General features: G+C 42.6%; 1 protein-coding gene across 1 annotated transcript in view; it reads left to right on the top strand.

The window, feature by feature from the left end:
- The window catches only part of MRPS24 (mitochondrial ribosomal protein S24), a 68623-nt gene that overhangs the window by 5271 nt on the left and 42881 nt on the right, over positions 1-20471 (top strand). The gene's annotated exons all lie outside the window — the stretch shown is intronic.

The raw sequence follows: 20471 nt of genomic DNA, 5'->3' as shown, positions 1-20471 counted from the left end.
GTTGAGCATCTTTTCATTTACCTGTTGGCCATTTGAATGTCTTCTATGGAAAGACGTCTTTATTTCTTCTGCCCATTTTTAAATCAGGTTGTTCCTCTTTTTGATTTTGAGCTGTGAGTTCTTTATATATTTTGGATAGTAACCCCTTATCTAATATATGGTTTGCAAACATTTTCTCCTGTACAAGTTGCCTTTTCGTTTTTAATTGTTTCTTTTGTTGTGCAGAAGCTTTAAAGTTTAATGTTGTCCCATTTGTTGATTCTTGCTTTTGTTGTTTGTGCTTTTGGTGTCGTATTTTAAAAATCATTGTCAAGACAAATGTCAAGGAGCTTTTCCTCTACATTTTCTTAGAGGAGTTATAGTATCAGGTATTAAGTCTGATCTATTTTGAGTGAGTTTTTGTGAATGGTGTAAGATAGGTGTCCAGCTTCATTGCTTCACATGTGTTTCTCCAGTTTTCCCAATATCATTTGTTGAGGAGACTGTCCTTTCCCCACTGGGTGCTCTTGGCTCCTTGTTGAATATTAGTTGACCGTATTAGTAGCAGTTTAATTCTGGGCTTTATATTCTGTTCCAATGGTCTATGTGTCTATTTTTGTGCCAGTACCATACTGTTTGTTTTTTTTTTAATTACTATATCTTTGTAGTATAGTTTGAAATCAGGAAATTTGATACCTCTAGCTTTGTTCTTTTTCCTCAGGATTGCTTTGGCTATTTGGGGTCTTTTATGATTCCCTACAAATTTTAGGATTGTTTTTTCTGTTTCTGGGAAAATACCATTTTGATGGGGATTGCATTGCATCTATAGGTGGCTTTGGGTAATATGGACATTTTAACAATATTACTTTCTCCAATTCATAAGCATAGGATGTCTTCTGAATTGTTTGTGAGTTTGATTTCTTTCAGGAAAGCCTTGGAGTTTTCATCGTACAGATCTTTCACTTTCTTTGTTAAATTTGTTCCTAAGTATTTTGTTGTTTTTGATGCTGTTGTGAGTAGAATCATTTTCTTTATTTCTTTTTCAGGTATTTCATCCTTAGTGTGTGTGAAATGCAACTGATTTCTGTATGTTGATTTTGTATCCTGCAACTTTACTGAAATTGTTGATTAGTTCCAATGGTTTTTTGGTTGAGTTTCGGAGATTATTTTATATACAGAGTCCTATGACCTGCAAATAGCAACAGTTTTACTTCTTCCTTCCCAGTTTGTATGCTTTTGTTTTGTCTTGATTAATTGCTCTAGTTAGGACTTCTAATGCTATATTGAATAAGAATGGTTTAAGTAGCCAATCTTGTTCCTTTCCTGATCTCAGAACAAAAGCTTTCCGTTTTTTTGGTGAAAGTATTCGTTCTTATTCTGTTCCTGATCTCAGAGCAAAAGCTTTCTGTTTTTCTCCATTGAGTATAATGTTCTCTGTGGGTTTGTCATATATGACCTTTATTATGTTAGGTATGTTCCTTCTATACCCAATCTGCTGAGGGGTGGGTTGTTGTTTTTTTTTTTATCATGAAAGAATGTTGTATTTTGTCAAATGCTTTTTCTACATCTATTGAAATGATCATGTGATTTTTTCTTTCATTTTATTAGCGTGATCTGTTATGTTTACTGATTTGCATATGTTGAACCATCCTTGCATTCCAGGGATAAATCCTACTTAATCATGGTGTATAATCCTTTTTATGTGTTATTGAATTCTGTTTGCTGATATTTTGTTGAGAACTTTTGCATCTATATTCATCAGGGATATTGGTCTATAGTTTTCTCATTGTGTCCTTATCTGGCTTTGTTATTAGGGTAATGCTGACCTCCTAGAATGAGTTTGGAAGTATTCCCTCCTCCTCAGTTTTTTGGAAGAGTTTGAGAAGGATTGGTCTTAATTCTTCTTTGAATGCTTGGTAGAATTTGTCATTGAAGCCTTCTGGTCCTGGGGTTTTCTGTTGGGAGGTTTTTGGTTACTGATTCAATCTCTTTACTTGTTACTGGTCTGTTCATGTTTTCTGTTTCTTCCTGATTCAGTCTTGATAGGTTGTATGTTTCTAGAAGTTTATCAATGTCTTCTAGGTTATCTAATTTTTCATCTTATAATTGTTCATAATAATTTTTTATGATCCTATGTATTTCTGCCTTATCAGTTGTAATTTCTCCATTTTCTTTTTTTTTCCCATTTTCATTTCTAATTTAATTTATTTAAGTCTTCTCTTTTTTTCTTAGTCTAGGTAAAGGTTTTGTCAATTTTATCTTTTTGAGGGACCACATCTTAGTTTTGTGGATCCTTTCTATTGTTTTTCTGGTCTCTATTTCATTCGCTTCCCACTCTGATCTTTATTATTTCCTTCTTTGTACTAACTTTGGGCATAATTTGTTCTTCTTTTACTAGTACTACGAATTATGAAATTTGTTTTTTGACATCCTTCTAATTTCCTACTATATGCATTTATTGCTGTAAACTTTCCTCTCAGAACAGCTTTTGCAGCACCCCATAAGTTTTGATATGTTGTATTTTTGTTTTCAATTGTTTGAGATATTTTTTATTTCCCCTTTGACCCATTGGTTGTTCAGAAGTGTGCTGTTTAGTTTCTACATATTTGTAGATTTTCAAGCTTTCCTCTTGTTGATTTCTAGTTTTATACCATTGTGGTCAGAAAAGATAGTTGGTATGATTTCAGTCTTCTTAAATTTTCTGAGATTTGTTTTCTGTCCTTTCAAACTATCTATCCTGGAGAATATTCCATGTGCACTTGGGAAGAATGTGTATTCTTCTGCTGTTGAATAGAATTTTTTTATACGTCTGTTAATTCCATTTGTTCTAGAGTGTAGTTCAGTTCCACTGTTTCCTTACTTGACTTTCTGTCTGGATGATCTATCCATTGCTGACAATTGGGTATTGAAGTCCCCTACTATTAATATATTGTCTGTTTCTCTCTTTAGATGTGTTACTATTTGTTTAATATATTTTGGTGCTCCAGTATTGGGTGTGTATATATTTACAATTGTTATATCTTCCTGATGTATTGACCCTTTTATCAATATATAATGACTGTCTTTGTCTCTTGTTATCATTTTTGGGTTAAAGCCTATTTAGTCTGATATATGTATGGCTATGCATACTTTCTTTTGGATTCCTCTTGCATGGAATATCATCTTTATTATTTTCACTTTAAACCTGTGTGTCTTTGGGGCTGAAATGAGTCTCCTGTAGGCAGCATATAGTTGGGTCTTGTTTTTTAATCAGTCCAGCCGTTTTTGTGTCTTTTGTTTGGTGAATTCAATCCATTTATATTTAGAGTGATTACTGATGTATAAGGACTTACTGCTGCCATCTTATTTATTGTTTGCCTTCTGATTATTTTGTATCTATCGTTTCTTTTCCCTCTGTTTCTGTCTACCTCTGTAAAGTGGTGGTTTTCCATGGTAATTTTCTCAGTCTCCCTTTTTTTGTGTGTGTTTTGTGACTCTACTGTAGATTTTTCCTTTGTGGTTACCATGTGGCTTACATTAAACATCTCACAGATAAAATAGTCATTTTTATGCCGATAGCACCTTAACTTTATCCACTTATAAAGTTTCCACCATTTTACTCCTTTTTTTAAATACTTTTGATGTTACAATTTACCTCTTTTTATGAAAACTGAATTTTTTGAGAAATTATAATATCAATAGCTATAGTTATTTTTAGTGTACTTTTAGCCTTTATATTAAGTGGGTAATGCACCACTGCATTAATATGTAGAGTTACAGTTTTTTAATTCTGACTGTTTATTTTTCACCTTTGTTAGAGTATTGTGTACTTCCGTTTGCTTTTATGTCACTAATTAGTCTTTTCATTTCAGCCTGAAGAGCTCCTTTCAGCCTTTCTTGCAAGGCAGATCTAGTGGTGGTGAACTTCCTTAGCTTTGTTTGTCTGAGAACGCGTTTAATTTTCCTTTTAACCTGATGGATAACTGCCAGATAAAGTATTCTTGGCTGGCAGTTTTTGTCTTTTAACACTTTGAGTGTGTCATTCCACTTTCTCCTGGCCCGTAGAGTTTCTTCTGAGAACTATGCCGATAGCCTAATGGGTGATCCTTCGTGGATTACTTTCTTTTTTCCCACAGGCTCCCTTTAAGATTCTTTGTCATTGACTTTTGACAATTTTCCTATAATATATCTTGGAGAAGGTCTTTTTGCCTTGAGGTAGTTAGATGTTCTCTTAGCTTCATGGAGTTGTATGTCCAGTCTCTTCCCCAGGTTTGGGAAGTTCTCAGCTATTATTTCTCTAAATATACTCCCTGCTCCCTTCTCACTCTCTTTCCTTCTGATATAACAATTATTCTTATATTTGTTTTTCTCTTTAAATCTCATAGCTTGTAGTGTTTCTTCACTTTTAAAAAAACTTAGTTCTCTTTGAGGAAGGAGTCATTTCCAGATTTCTGTCCTCCAAGTTGCTTATTCTTTCTTCCATCCAGTCCGCCCTAAGCTGTCTAATGCATTCTTCATCTCATTAATTGCATGGTTGAGCTCCAGAATTTCTGTTTGGTTCTTTATGAAAATTTCTATCTCTTTGGTAAAGAATTCCTTCTGTTCTTTAATTTTATTCCTGAGTTCATCGAATTGCCTTTCTGAGTTTCTTTGTAAGCTTATAGAATTCTTCAAACCAACTATTTTGAATTCTTTATCAGTTAGATCACAGTATTGTGGACCTCGGAGTTTAGTTGCTGGAGTATTGTCATTTTCTTTCTGTGATGCCATATTACCGTGATTTTTCATAGTTTCTGATGAAATGTGCCTCTGCCATCACATTTGAAGTAGCGAATAACCTCCTTAACTAAGGAAGCCTTTGCTTGCTTACTTTGTACATACAGTTCAACAGGCTGGCAATTAGAAACTTTTCTTTTGTTTACCGGAAGGTGGCAGTATAGCTCAAGTTTTTGGTTTCTCTTTACCTGTGCTGGCTCTCATGGCTGCACTCAGGGACATATTAAAAAGAGCTGCATAGCACAGGGAGATCAGCTTGGTGCTTTGTGACCGCCTGGAGGGGTGGGATAGGGAGGGAGGGAGACGCAAGAGGGAAGAGATATGGGAACATATGTATATATATAACTGATTCATTTTGTTGTAAAGCAGAAACTAACACACCATTGTAAAGCAATTATACTCCAATAAAGATATTAAAAAAAAAAAATGCTGGTGGGGCTTCCCTGGTGGCGCAGTGGTTGGGAGTCCGCCTGCCGATGCAGGGGGCGCGGGTTCGTGCCCCGGTCCGGGAGGATCCCACGTGCTGCGGAGCGGCTGGGCCCGTGAGCCGTGGCTGCTGGGCCTGCGCGTCCGGAGCCTGTGCTCCGCAGCGGGAGAGGCCGCAGCAGTGAGAGGCCCGCGTACCGGAAAAAAAAAAAAAAGAGCTGGTGGCAGAGTGTGGGGAGGTGAGGGCTTAGCACCTGGGACTTCAGGCTACCCACAGCTTGGTCGGGGGATCCTTCAGTGGGGGCACTCACAGAAGTTCAAGGGCAGACCTGCTGAAATCCTGAAGCAGACAGCAGAAAACACACCCGTTAATGCCCTTTGTTGTTCTTATCTGCCTCTTTCCCTTTCCTCACCTCCCCAACTCCCTGCTCCATCATGGGGGTTCCTCCTCAGAAATCTGGGTGCTGCCGGCGAGAAATGGATCGCTCCAGCTGTGATCCATGCAGCTGGGCAGTGAGCCGCTCACCACTTCCGCTTTCTGCCCCCCTTGTGAGAGAGGTCACTGCTGTCACCTGGGAAAGCCCAGCATGTTGCAGTGTCGCCCGGGGGAGGGGGCACTGACTCCTTGCTGTCCCTCCTTCTCCTCTGCCTCCAAATTTGTCTCCATCTCCTACAGTGATGTACCTGGTTTTCCTGTCAGGCTGGCTGAACCTCCGCAAATTCTGTCTCCTGTGAGTGTTCTCCCTGTTTTGTATGCTCTAGTTTCACTTTTCCCCCCTCCTCAGCAAGTGAAGGTGGGGCAGGATCACAGACTGCCTTGGATTCACAGCCCCCTGAGGTCCTACCCACCTGCTTTTGAATGATCATAAATGTAGTAGCTTAGAGCAATTTAAGTTTATTTCTTACAGTTTTGTAGGCTGAAGTCAGACCTGGGTCTCACTGAGCTAAACTCAGGGTGTTGACAGAGCTGCATTTCCTTCTGGAGGTGTGAAGATGGACGAAGGGACCACGAGCCATGGAATACAGGCGGCCTGTAGGGCAGAAAAGGTGAGGGAAGGGCTTCTTCTCCAGAGCCTTGCCAACCCATCTTAGACTTCTGAGTTTCACATCTGTGAGATAATATTTGTGTTCTTTTAAGCCACCAAGTTTGTGGTGATTTGTTACAGCATTAATAGAAAACTAATGCAGTACTCAAACTTTAGATGTCAACCTAAAAGTCGCTTTTCTTTTACATTTGTAAAACCAATGTTATTGAGTCCCGCTGGGTAGAAGCTTTGATTTACACCAGCCATATTCTGATCCCCATTGTATATGGCCACCTCTGTAAATTTCTTTATATCACTGATCACAATAGCTCTAATGGAAGAGCGATTTGATGACTATTTAGTATCTACCTCCCTGCACACACCACCACCCCCCCTCCCCCCTCCACCAACACCAGGCTCTGTGAGGACAGTATATGGCCTGGTACACAGGAGCACAGAGCAGATCGTGGAGAGCCCCATCACAGGGCTTCACCTGAGCCTAAACTGGTTGTCACTCAGTGGACGAAGGTTTCCTCCAATGTACCATGATCGATCCTGTGCCCTGAGGACGCTAAGGGCCCCTCTCAGAGACTGCCATGAAGAGCTCCTGGTCTGGGGGAAACAGACACTCAGACAATCACTACCCAGTGATGTGGGCACAGGTTAGCCTGGCGCCGAGGGAAGGACAGCAACTTGACCTGGATGAACCAAGGAAGACTGCTCAGAGGAGGACAAGCTGAGCTGGCACTGGAAGGGATTTTCCAGGCAACAGGGGATAATGCATCAAGGCAGAAGAAACTGTTCGTGTAGAAGTTTGGGAGAGGTGTCCAAGTATTGGGAAAGTAACTATGGAAGCAGGTTCTAGCAGGAGCAGGTCATCTTATTTTCAAAGAATATCCCAATTTTGTTGCCATCTTTGTATCCCAAGGTGGATACCTGGGGAGGTTTCCCCAAGAGCTCCACATGACGGGGAGACGGAGAAATCTGGAGCCTTGTGTGCTGTTGGTGGGGATATAAAATGGTGCAGCTGTTACGGAAAACGGTGTGGTGGTTTCCTGAACATTTAAACATAGAATTGCCATATGATGCAGCAATTCCGCTTCTAGGCATGTACCTAAAAGAATTGAAAACAGACTCAAACAGATACTTGAATACGGGTGTTCATAGTAGCATCATTCACAGTCACCAGTACATGGAAATAAGTCAACCGTCCATCAGCAGATGAATGGATAAACCAAATGTGGTATGGTACATTTAATGGAATCATCATTCAGTCTTTAAAAGCAGTGAAACTCTGACACATGCTATAACATGAATGAATGTTGAAAACATTTTATGCTAAGCGAAATAAGCCAGACACAAAAGGACGAATGTTGTATGATTCTGTTTATATGAAGTGTCTGTAAAAGATAACTTCATAGAGACATGAAGAAGAATAGAGGTTCCCAGGGCCTAGGGGCAGGAGGGAATGAGGAGTTATTGTTTAGTGGATTCAGCGTTTCTGTTCGGGATGATGAACGATATATGGAAGTAGACAGTGGTGGATGGTTGCACAGCCTTGTGAATATACTTACTGCAGCCGGATCACATACTTAAACATGGTTTAAATGGAAAAATTTTTGTTATATACTTTTTATAGTAAAAGTTAAACTTCTCAGAACTGGTTCTGAAATAGTTACATGTAATACGGAATAAGACCTTTGTCTCCTAGCGTGAGAAGTAGCCTTCTTGTTCACACTGGTACTACGCACCCCGGGCTTTTTCATTCATACCCAGCATGATCACATGACCTTCTAACCAGAGGAAGTTCACTCTCATCTGGCCCATTTGGACCTCCTTCCATCATCCCATTCCCCTTTTCAACTCCCCCCTCCCCGCAAAGCATGGGCCATCACTGATCTGTCGACCATCTCTGTAGTTTTGTCTTTTCCAGAATGTCATATAGCTGGAATCAAACAGTATGTAGTCCATTCAGACTGGCTTCTTTCACTAACTAATATGCAGTTAATCTTCATCTTTGTCTGCATGGCTTGATAGTTCAGTCCTTTCAATGGCACATTTCAAGTATTTAGTAAAGTCACATTGTTGTACCTTAGATCTCCAGTACTTATTCATCTTGCATAACTAAAGCTTTGTACCCATGGACTAATATCCCAACAGCTCCCCATTCTCCCTTCCCCCTGGTAACCACCATGCTCTCTGCTTCCATGGATTCAACTACTTTAGATTCCACATAAAAGTGAGATCATGCAGCGTTTGTCATTCTGCATCTGGCTTATTTCACTTAGCATAATGTCCTCCAGGTTCATCTATGTATCCCAAATGGTGAGATTTTCTTCTTTTTATGGCTGAATAGTTTTCCATCTTCTGTGTGTACTACACTGTCTTTAGCCGTTCATTTGTAGATGGACACTTAGGTTGTTTCTATGACTTAGCTATTGTGAATAATGCTGCAATGAACATGGGAGTGCAGATATCTCTTTGTGGTACTGATTTCATTTCCTTCAGAAATATGCCCAGAAGAGGAATTCCTGGATCATATGGCAGTTCTGTTTTTAACTTCTTGAGGAACTTGTGGCTGCACTAATTTACATTCCCACCAAGAGTGCCCGAGGGTTTCCTTTTCTCCAAAGTGAGCATTTTCAATTTGGAGTGATCATCAGTGATGCCTCTGTAGAACCTCGCAGCTGGTTACTCCTGGGTCTGAGCACCAGACCTTTCAGCTGTCTCGGAAGAGATCTGTGGGTATGAGGGAGCTTTGTTTTGCAGAGGGAAGTTGAGGCAGTGAGGATGAAATGCAGGACCTGTGCAGGGAGGGCAGGGAGGCATCACAACCTCCTTCATGGCAGCTCGTCAAAGGGCCCTGAAGGATGCAGACACAGCCTGGCTCTGTCTTGAGAGCCGTATGTGAGGAGCCTGGCTTGAGGGGTTTATTCCATGTGGGTAGCTGGGGTCTCAGTGAAGTCTCAGGAGTACCAGGGCCCCGCTGCAGGCCTCTGGAAGAGCAGCCCCTGTGTCCCCCTGCCCCCGGTCCTGGCTCCCAAATGCTGGTGGACACCCACTCTGCTCCCAGATGCCCACCTGCCCTGAAAATACCTGCTTCACATACTTTTCAACTCGGAAACACCTGAATTGGACATTCCTGGGTAAATGCGTTTAAGTTACTCTTTCATTTTCACCCACTTTAGCCATTATTTCAGCCAAGCCTGTCTTTCGTGTATGGAGGACCGAGGTCTCTAAGAATAAAGGACCATGGTTTGATGTTTTGTTTTTCTCTTCTTCCCCTCTGCCCACCACCTGATCATGAATAGAAATAAATTGGTAACTCATGTTGTGTATCTTTTGCTACATCTAGAGAGTTGGTTATATGCATGATCGAATTTATAAAATACATCTAGAACAGGTCTAGAACATTATTTCCAACGGTCACCTGCTAACAATTGACATTTAATAAATGCTGGCTTTTTAAAAACAGCTTTTCTCCACACCCTCTCCAGCATTTACTGTTTGCAGATTTTTTGCTGATGCCTGGCCCTTATTTGGTGTCGCTGGTGCCTGACATCAGAATCCTTGGCCAGTCCCCAGACTGGCTCCACAGTTGTCATGTCACTTGTGTGCACAGAACCACACACCCATTCACATCTGTCCCATAATTTGCATTCTTCTCGTTTCAGTCAATGTTGTTACATAAGCGTGTTCTCATGCCAATAAGTGGTTTGCAAAGTTTCCATAATGTCGCATTATTTAGTCAGTGCCATGCTGCTGAATATTCAGTTTTTTAAGTTATTATAAATGAGATTAATCTTCCTAAAAAAACACTCGAGTAGTGTTCGGGATGAAAACGCATCTTAGTAGATGCCGATTTGCTTTACCCGATTTTCTTTCTTTTTTATAATTAAAGGGTCAGTTGCACGGGCTGTGCACATTCCAGAATGGGAGCTAGACTCCCTGCCTGCCTTTTAGGAGACGTGTGATTATGGAGGCCTCTGGCTCCAGCAGACAGACCCTGTGTTCCTCTGTCTCTCTGACTCAGAGAGAAGATCTGGGCAGTCTAGATCTGGGGAGCATCTGTCCTTCACAGTCATCAACCCCAGGAGTATATAGCCTGGCTTACAGAGTTGAAATCTCCCTAAGATCAAACATCTTGACTAATAAGAGTTAGGTACAGCCAGGTGCTCATGTATGTGCACATGACCGGGTTGACACCCGTGTGAGGCTGACCCAGACATCCCGGAATCCCTAAGGGCCACATCATGTCCAGATGGTGATGGTGAGGACACAGCTTTGTACACTGGTGTGGCCCTCAGGCTCTGGCTCCTGGCCACTTTTTTTCTTCTGCACTCTGTTCCGAAAATTTTAGCTGTAGGAGGGCTGGAGCATAGAAGATGGAAGGTAGGGGCAGTTGCTGTTGCAGGAGAGGCTCACTGGCAGCCATGACAGGAAGAAAGGACCGGAAAACTGTTAGCAGCAGGTGGGGCAGCTGGTGTCAGGGCTGCTTCTTTGGGTCCAAGAGTCTAGTGCTGTACCATTCAGTGACCAGTGGCCTGATCTTAGAGATGTGCACACTGAGGCCGGATGGGTCAAGGGATTTCCCAGGCCTCTGTACCATGTGCTTGGCAGCCCACCTCTCTAGCCCACCTCTCAGGGATCTTCAGGGGAGGGTCCCCTTGTGGGCGGCCTCCAGGATGGCATCCTCAATCAGGAATGAGGCCTTTGTGTTCCAAAATGGCCCTTATGCTTTTCCCGTGTGCAAGGGAGGTGCTTGGTGGGGACTGTTTTTCACCAGTTCCCTGCTTTTCCACTCTTACCTCTCCCCCGAGGGGGTCTTTGTAGGAAAAGCTCCTCGGGGTTCATTTCTTTCAATTTCTCTCTTCCCTCCTCATTTTAGAAGGTTCTGAAGCACATTCTCTTGCTCCCTTGTAAAGCTGTTGTGTCAGAGTTTGAAACACCACCAGGAGACACCTGAATCCAGTGATGGTTTTGCCGTTGCTTAATCAAAGGGACTCAGGTGGAAAATGGAACCATTGCAGGCCCTGCCAATGTCCCCACTGGGAATGGATCTCATCAGGGCACCAGGACTCACAGACTTCAGGAGAACCCTGCCCTCTGCACTGGTCTCCCTCCTTGCTCTCTGCTGCTGCTCAGAGACCCAGGCGCCTCCATCCTTCCACGTCCCAGGACCTGGAAGGGCCTGCATTCTGGGGCAACTTAGGGATAAGGCAAGACCTTCATACCCCTTTATGTGCTTGGGGGCGAGCATGTCATGAAAGCTGCAACTAACTGATTCCAGAGTGCTGAGAGTTAAATGCCCAGCTGTTCTGGGTGGAAAGATTGAGTGTGAGCTTCCTTTGTCTGCAGGGCCTTCCCAGGGTAAAGAGCTGTGCACTCCCTAGGGCCAGTCAGTTCCCCGCACCATCCTCCCAGGAAGCTCAGACCCAGGATTAGGAGGGCAGAGGCTTCTCTCCTTACAAACTATCACTCCAACAGTGAGGAACCTGGCTCCCGCTATCTGCCATTTATTCCGTTCATTGCTCCTTTTCGGATTAGAGATATAGTGGTTTCACAATTGTTAGCTACTACCCCATGGGAAAGGACTTTATGAAATAGAGTGCACTGTTTATGAACCGTACATTTTGCCGTTATTCCATTCGTTTCCAGATACCTTCTGCCCCATAACCTACAGTGAGTTTTTTTTCCATGTTTCTAGTGCAGTTAGATTCTTTGTCATGTTTTGTGTTCCATCCTGCACCACTCCTACATCCTAAATAACTTACTTTGAATTGGTTATGGTTTACTCATTGTTCTGTAAAAATCTATAGGTTTTGATGTGACCAAACTCAGGGTTGGCTGCTCGCCACTTGAAAGCCAATACTCAAGAGACAAGTGTTGGTAGGAAAGGAAAGTTTGCTTTACTCAGGAGGCTGGCAACCTGGGGAGAAGGCGGACTTGCATCCAAAAACCAAATCCCAGTTACTGTTGGGGGCAGGGGAAGAACTTTTAAGGGGGAGTTTTAGGAGTGTACAGGCAGAGGGAGGGGGCTACGTGCGGGACAGCACAGTCAGCTCTGACGGTCGTCTTGACGTTGGTCATGCGGTGGTCTGATCAGTGTCATCTTGATTGCTTTAAGTACAGCTAATCTTCAGTTCTAGGGTCCGTTTGTTCCCATTTCCTTGAGGCCAGTTCTTGGAATTTTGCAAGGTGGAACAGCTTATGTCATGGCTACAGTCTGGTCATTATGTAGTTAACTTCTTCCGCCTGGTGGGGCTTTCAGTATCTGCAGGACAGCTCAAAGGACATGGCTCAGAAAATTACCTGTAGCCCTTGAGGAGGAACTAAAGGCCCCTGACTCTGTGTAATGGCTAAACTATTATTATTTTGTCGTGTTTGACTGCTTTCCTTTGCTTCTGCGTTTTCTCACTTCTCTGATGAAGGTTATTCTCTGGCTAAAGTTTTTCTGCAGACAAGAGGCAGGTGAAGGACATGCGGGAGGGGGCATCTGTCCTGGGAAGGGCTCACAGGTCCCTGCTCCATTACACTGACACATGTATAGTGGCAGTGTCCATCACTAAATGTCATACGGAATACTTCAGACCCTTGCCCCGTGATCTGTTTATCATCGCTATAGTTTTGCAGAATACCATATAAATAGGGGTCATACTGTAGCCCCTTCGGTTTGAATTCTTTCACTTGGCAATATGCACGGAAGATTCATCCGTGTCCTTACGTGAGCTGATGTTTCATTCCTTTCTATTGCTGAATTATATTCCATTGTATGTGTATGGGAGGGAAAATAATTTTCTTTCTCCCCTTAGAGGATCTTGGCTGAGAGCCCTCCTTAATAAAATGCAGATTAATAGGAGAAAAACAAACAGAAGTTTAATAACATGAATGCCTCCTATATACATGGGAGAGACCCAGAAAAAATAAGTAACTCCCCAAAGTGGCCTAAGCCATCATCCTTAAATACCATCTTCATCTAAAAACAAAAGGAAGATGTGGAGGGAGTGGGGATCCAGTTAAGAGCAGTTATCAGGCAAAGCACAGTAAAGGAGGGAATGGTTGTTATGCAGGTTTAAGTCCAGGCCTTCTCCTTGCATAAGAGTTTCTTGAAATTTAGTCATCCTTCTATTCCTGGTAGAGAGGGAGACACCCTTAAAAATGGAGATTTCCCTTAAAACTGTAAATTTCCCTCTCAAAAGGGTAATTCTGTTCTGGTTTTCAGAGATTCTTCTGTGTCTGCTGGGTTTTTTTTGTTTTTTTCTTTGTTATACGTGGGCCTCTCACTGTTGCAGCCTCTCCCGTTGCGGAGCACAGGCTCCGGACGCGCAGGCTCAGCGGCCATGGCTCACGGGCCCAGCCGCTCCGCGGCATGTGGGATCTTCCCGGACCGGGGCACGAACCCGTGTCCCCTGCATCAGCAGGCGGACTCCCAACCACTGCGCCACCAGGGAAGCCCCTGTGTCTGCTGTTTTTAAAAATTAATCAGCCCCCAATAATCTTTATGCCAAAGAGGCATATTTTGGGGGGGGGGCATATTCTGCTCCCCTCGACATGCTTATGCATTCATCTACTGAAGGGCTTCCTGAATTCTTAAAGTTTTTAGCTATTAGGAATAGAGCTGCTGTGCGTAGTTGCATGCTGTTTTTTGTTTGGATAGTTTTTCAAAGCAGCTGCCTAAATACTCAGAGTCACGATTATTGGCTCCTAAGGTGAGACTTGTTTAGCTTTGGGAAAAAAACAGTAAAACTATCTTCCAAAGTGGCTGTGGTCATTCCATCAACCATGAATTAGAATTTCTGTTGTTTGTCACCCTCCAGCAGTTGGTATTGTCATTTTTTTTTTTAGTTTAGTGGCTCTGTAGGTGTGCAGTGCTACCTCACTGTTGTTTTAATTTGTAATTGTATGGTGTTGAGCATTGTTATATGCTTATTTACTATGTATATTATCTTCTTTGGCAAGGTGTCTGTTCAGATCTTTATGCATTTTCAGTGAGTTGTTTGTTTTTGCAAACAAAAACAAGAGTGTCACTCATCATCATTCATCATTATACAAAGGATTAAGTCACAGCTCACTGCAGTCACCCACTGACAGTGTGCCCTGAGGGGAACTCAGGATGGAAAACACAGGATGAAGCGCTCTGTGCTTTGGATATTCGGGCCCCTAGATAGTTAAGATGCATATCGAAGGAAAAATTTCAGTGATTCTTGCACCTTCCCATACATAGAAAAGCACTAAAATCATTAACTTGAGATTTCCGTTCTTTGTGATTAGCAGTAATCTTTTTATGGTTGACTACTTGTATTTCCAAGCCAAAAAAATCATATATATACTGCCTCTTCCCCTACCTCTTCTGAAACAGCTTCTCAGAGCTACTGAGAGTTTGTCTCCTGGGCTATAGTTCTCAGTAAGACCCTGAATAAAACTTAACTCGCAACTCCCATGTTGTGTGTTTTGCTTTCAGTTGACAGTTTAGAGTTCTTTCTGTATTTTGAGTATAAATTCTATCAGATATATGTGTTGCAAATATTTTCTGCCAGTTTGTGGCTTGCCTTTTGGTTCTCTGAGCAAAGTCCTTCACATAGTAGACATTTTTAGTTTTATAAAGTTCATGTTGTTTATTGTTCTTTTGTGGATAGGCTTTTGGTGTTGTTTTTTAAACCTCATCACTAAACCCAAGGTATGTGGATTTCCTTCTAAGTTTTCTTCTAGATATTTTACAGTTTTGCATTTAAAATTTGTCTGTAGGGATTTCCCTGGTGGTGCAGTGGTTAAGTCTCCGCACTCCCAGGGCAGGGGTCCGGGGTTTGATCCCTGGTCAGGGAACTAGATCCCACGTGCATACTGCAACTAAGAGTTTGCATGCCGCAACTAAGGAGCCCACATGCTGCAACTAAGACCCAGTGCAACCAAATAAAAACAAATAACTAAATAAATATTTAAAGAAAAATAAAATTTATCTATAGACAATTTTGAGTAAATTTTGGTATAAGTTGTAAAGTTTGTGTCTACATTCATTTCATTCCATATCACCTCCAATGAATTTTTCCTTAAATATTTTTGGAGGGATTATGGGATATTCAGCTCCATTTTAGTTTGAATTTCCGAAATTTAATGGATTCAGCAGGACTGCTGGCAGGGGTGCTGCCTCTGCTTGGTGCACCTACATTTCCCCCACGGTTCACAGGGGTCACTGAGCCCGCCTCTCTGACTCAGGTCCTGCCTGAGGCTTGGCTCTGCCTGCCAATGAATGGGAGCAGGGAGATCAGTTTCCTTGGCACCTGCGGGGAGGCGTGGGGTGAGACACTCCTGCAGGGGGAGAAAGAGCAGAAAGGTGAGGAAAAGTGGGGAGATGCTTTCTGTGCTGGGGGAGTCGGCATTCAGAGGGCCCAGAAGAGGAAGGGCTTGATGTGGAAAATTGCATGTGTGTTTTTAGTCAGTTTTTGTGTGTGATGTAAGATGGTGTCTGTGGTGTTCTTTTGTGTGTGGTGTCCAGTTTACCCAGCACCACTTATTGAGAGGACTGTCTTTTCCCCATCGTATGTTCTTGGCTGATGTGTCGTGAATTAACTGACCGCGTATGTGTGGCTTTATTGCTGGGCTCTTTATTCTGTTCCTCTGGTCTATGTGCCTGTTTTTATTCCAAAGCTACTGTGTTTTGGTTACCATAGCATTGTAGTGCAGCGTGAAGTCAGAAGTGTGACGCCTCCAGCTTTGTTCTTCTTTCTCAAGGTGCTTTGGCCATTGGGGTTCCTTTGTGGTTCCATACACATTTTGGGGTCGTTTGCTCTATTTTTTTGAAAAATACCATTGGAATTTTGATAGGGACTGTGTTAAATCTGTAGTTTGCTTTGGATAGATGTTTTAATATATTAATTCTTTTAATCATAAGCACAGAATATCTTTCCAAATATTTGTATCTTCTTTGATTTCTCTCTTCACTGTCTTACAGTTTTCAGTGTACAGGTCTTTCAAGCCCTTGGTCAAATTTTTTCCTAAGTATTTTGTTCTTTTTGATGCAATCGTAAATGAGATTGTTTTCTTAATTTCTCTTGCTGATGGTTTGTTGTCAGTGTATAGAAATGCAACTAATTTTTTATATTGATTTTGTAGCCTCCAGGTTTACTGAATTTGCTTACTAGTTCTAACTGTTGTTTTTTTTTTAAACTGTAATAGTTTATTTTTTTAATTTTTTAAAAATTGGAGTATAGTTGATATACGACGTCGTGTTAGTTTCAGGTGTGCTGTAACATCTAATAGATTTTTGATGGGGCAGTAGAATATTGGAATTTTAAAAATCCCACTGTTTCAACCATATCCAGGTCATCCACAACACCCAAGACATGGTGGCTACTAATATAATCTTCCCATAGTGCCTCTTAATGACATGTGGACTCCTACAAGGGCAATTAGCTTCACCACTTTGGGTGAACTGGATCTGAGTTCCAGAGGCTTGGTCTCTATAAGGAAGTTTGATGCTTCTCTGCTTTTCTGGTATGATACTGAAATGGTTGTTTTGAAAAGTAATTTACTTTCCAGTAATTTCAAACATACAGAAAACCTGCAATTGCAGTACAAAGTACTCTTTACCTCAACATTCAGATTCCTCAGCTTTACCATATGCTTCACCATATTTGCTGAAGTGGCACGAAATACTCCAGTGTGTTTTACCCCAGGCACTCACCACATAACCCCAAATGAGGAAGGCGTTATGGTTTCCGCCTTATAATCCAAACCACAGGCCCACTTCAACTTTTACCGTTCATCCCAACTGTGTGAAAATGTCTTTTTCCTTTCTGATCCATTTTTCTTTTTCTAGCACTGTTCCTGAGACTTTCCCTCATTTTCACAGCTTTGATGGATTTAAGGTGCCCGGATAACTCCAATTTTGGTGGGCTTTTCTGTATGGCTTCTTTCGTTTAGGATGCTTTCAGTGTTGATCTGTGTTGTTATCAGTACTTTCATTGTTTAAATATGCATAACATAACACTTACTGTTGAAACCATTTTAGGTATACAGTTCTGTGACATTAACTGCATTCACACATTGTTGTACAAATATGACCACCTCCAGAACTTTTTCCTTTTCCCTAAGTGAAATTCTGTATGGATTAAACACTAACTCCACATTCCCCCTCCCCCCCCCACCACATTCTACCCTCCATCTCTGCACTGAACTGCTCGGAGGACCTCATATCAGTAGAATCATTTAATACTTGTCCTTCCATGACTGGCTGATTTTAAGATTCGTCCACGTTGTAGCGTGTGTCAGAATTTCCTTAGTTTTTAAAGCTGAGTAATATTCCTTTGTGTATACACCACATTTTGTTTATTTATTCTTCCCTTAAGGGGCACTTGGGTTGCTTTCACCTTTGTGGAAATATAGCCATTGTGAATAATGCTGCTATGAATATGGGTGTACAGATATCTATTTGAGTCTCTGGTTTCAAATCTTTTTGGTACATATCCTGAAGAGAGATTGCTGAATCATACATTAATTCTACATTTAAGTGTTTGAAGAACCACCAGACTGGTTTTCATAGTAGCTGTACCATTTTACCTTATCCCTTTATATGACAGAATAATACGGCAGTTTATGGTTCCACCTAATTTTGTCTGTCCATTCACTAGTTGATGGACATTTGAGTTGTTTCTAGCTTTTGGCTCTTGTGACCAGTGCTGCTATGAATATTGTACAAGTTTTCGTTTGAGCACCTGTTTTCAGTTTGGGGGGTACCTATTTAGGGGTGGAGGAGTTGTTGAACTATATGAATTATATTTTTATCTTTTTGAGGAAAAGCCAAACTATTGTATACACAGGCTGTACTGTTTGACAGCTCCACAAGCAGTGTTTAAGGGTTCCAATGTCTCTACATCATTGCAACATTTGTTATTTTTAGTTTTCTTGATCATAGCCATTCTAGTGTGTGTAAAAGGGTATCACACTGTGGCCTTTAATTTGCGTTTTGATCACGACTAATGATGTTTAACATTTTTTTCATGTGCTGCTTTTTTTTTTTTTTTGCGGTACGCGGGCCTCTCACTGTTGTGGCCTCCCCTGTTGCGGAGCACAGGCTCCGGACGTGCAGGCTCAGCGGCCATGGCTCACGGGCCCAGCCGCTCTGCGGCATGTGGGATCTTCCCGGACCGGGGCACGAACCCATGTCCCCTGCATCGGCAGGCGGACTCTCAACCACTGCACCACCAGGGAAGCCCCAGAGGAGCTTTTATTTATGAGCTGGAGACAGAGCTCATGCCAAGCCCTCAGAGCCTTTCTCCATTTATTTATTTACTTTATCTCCTCTGTGGGGCCGTACAGATCTTCCATACGGAGAGCTCCGAGTACAGCTGGCCTCCGTGGCTGAAGGGGCACGAGCACATAAAGGGCAACTGTGCCCTTCTTTGTAGCGGAGGCGTCGCCACATTCTTGAGGTGAATGGAGTTTTTCTGAATCAAAGCCTGTCCTGAAAGTATCAGAGGGACTTGTAGTGGAAACACACACAGTGGTTCAAGTTTCAGCAAAGCGAATGATTGTCCCTAGGCTAGTATATCACAACCTTTATTCCCTCCCTCACCGTAGAGAGTAAAAGCTTTCTCGGACTCCCCTGGTGGCACAGTGGATAAGAATCCGGCTGCCAACGCAGGGGACACGGGTTCGAGCCCTGGTCCGGGAAGATCCCACATGCTGCAGAGCAACTAAGCCCGTGTGCCACAACTACTGAGCCTACGCTCTAGAGCCTGCGAGCCACAACTACTGAGCCCACGCGACGCATCTACTGAAGCCTGCGCGTGCTCTGCAACAAAAGAAGCCACCACAATGAGAAGCCCACGCACCGCAGCAAAGAGTAGCCCCCGCTCGCTGCAACTAGAGAAAGCCTGCGCGCAGCAACAAAGACCCAATGCAGCCAAAAAAAAATAAATAAACAAATAAATAAGTAAATTTTAAAAAAAGAAAGTAAAAGCTTTCTTTATTGGGATGTCATTTTTTTTTACCTCCTTGTAAATTTTTTCTTTGTTATTGATCCTTTATCATAAATTCTATCACCAATTTTTAGAATTGTTATACCAGGCACTTACTGACAGATGAGTAAGGATTAGGAGAAACTCCATGTTCCCAGACTGTTTCTGGAATATGCATGAGTAACCCATGCTGGGGGAGGGGTGCAGAGGGTTGGACAGGCCCCTCTCAGGTCACATGGGTCCTGGGCTAGGCCTGGCCCCAGGGGAAGTGGTTGTGCAAGGCTGTGTCCTTCTTCCACATGTCTGCTTCTTCCTGTTGGTGTGTGTGCCACGGGTGAAAACCGCCACTCTACGGCATTTATCTCAGAAGCACAGTTTTCAAATTTATGTCGGATTTGTTTAAAACAGAGCATGCTTGTGCAATCTGTAGGCTTTTTAAACCAAATGGGTTTTTTTGGTTCAAATGTTTAATACTTAAAAGTTTGTTTAGTGTCAATGTTAAATTGAATATGATGTTTAAGTTCGCTTTTGCAGAGCAGAGGGAGTGCTGGGATCCTTAAGATTTGGGGTCTTTTTAAAGTCATCAAAGTCTAGTCCACTGTCCGTGGAGCCAGACAGGTCAGATCCTTATATAACTACTACACTGTCCTCACCACCTGCCCTCTCAGCCACGGGAGCAGCCCCCAGGGAGTCCACGACCGGTGTGCACCGGGTTCTCGCTGCTGGTGACGCTGCCAAGGAGGCCTCCCTGGGAAGAGGGATCCCCAGCACCCAGCTTCTCCACCAGAAGTACCCTGGTGCTTTAGATGTGGAATCACATCAACCAGGGGCCTTTACCTACACCCACCACTTGCTGCATGTGTGATGCTCGTGGCATATCTTTCCTCATCTCTAAACTGGAAAGTGTGTGCAGTGTCTGGACTACAGTTGGCATCTGCATACATCTGCTCCTCCTCCTTCCCTGATTCTCAACCGGCCCCTTTATCACTGGTTTTCAGATTGCACAAAAACTATTTTTGTGCCTGAAGATTTAAGAGAAGTGTTCTTTGTCTGTCAGTGAGAAAGGTTCTGGCCCAGCCTCTGTCTTCTCCCCCCTTCCCTCCCCTAGTGATGCATTTGATTTTGCTGCTCGCGTTCAGGCCACATTGTTTTCCTTACCGGGCACATCCTGGCAGTTGCCACCACACGGCAGGGCTCCAAGTCTCGGGTCAGCTGGCAAGGGGACTTCCATGGATTCCACAAACTTCGGGAGAGAAGGGCTGTGGGGAAGGAACAGTGACATTTGTAGCAGGATGCTCTTATGTCTTTTTCTCTCCTTCTAAGAGAAAAG

Source organism: Delphinapterus leucas, chromosome 9, assembly GCF_059928025.1.
Source record: "Delphinapterus leucas isolate spDelLeu-1000000601 "Yukka" chromosome 9, BTC_Dleu_Yukka2, whole genome shotgun sequence".
In the NCBI taxonomy this organism is placed as follows: Eukaryota; Metazoa; Chordata; class Mammalia; order Artiodactyla; family Monodontidae; genus Delphinapterus; species Delphinapterus leucas.
The sequence above is the reverse complement of the archived record's forward strand: the minus strand, read 5'-3'. Positions and strand labels throughout refer to the sequence as shown.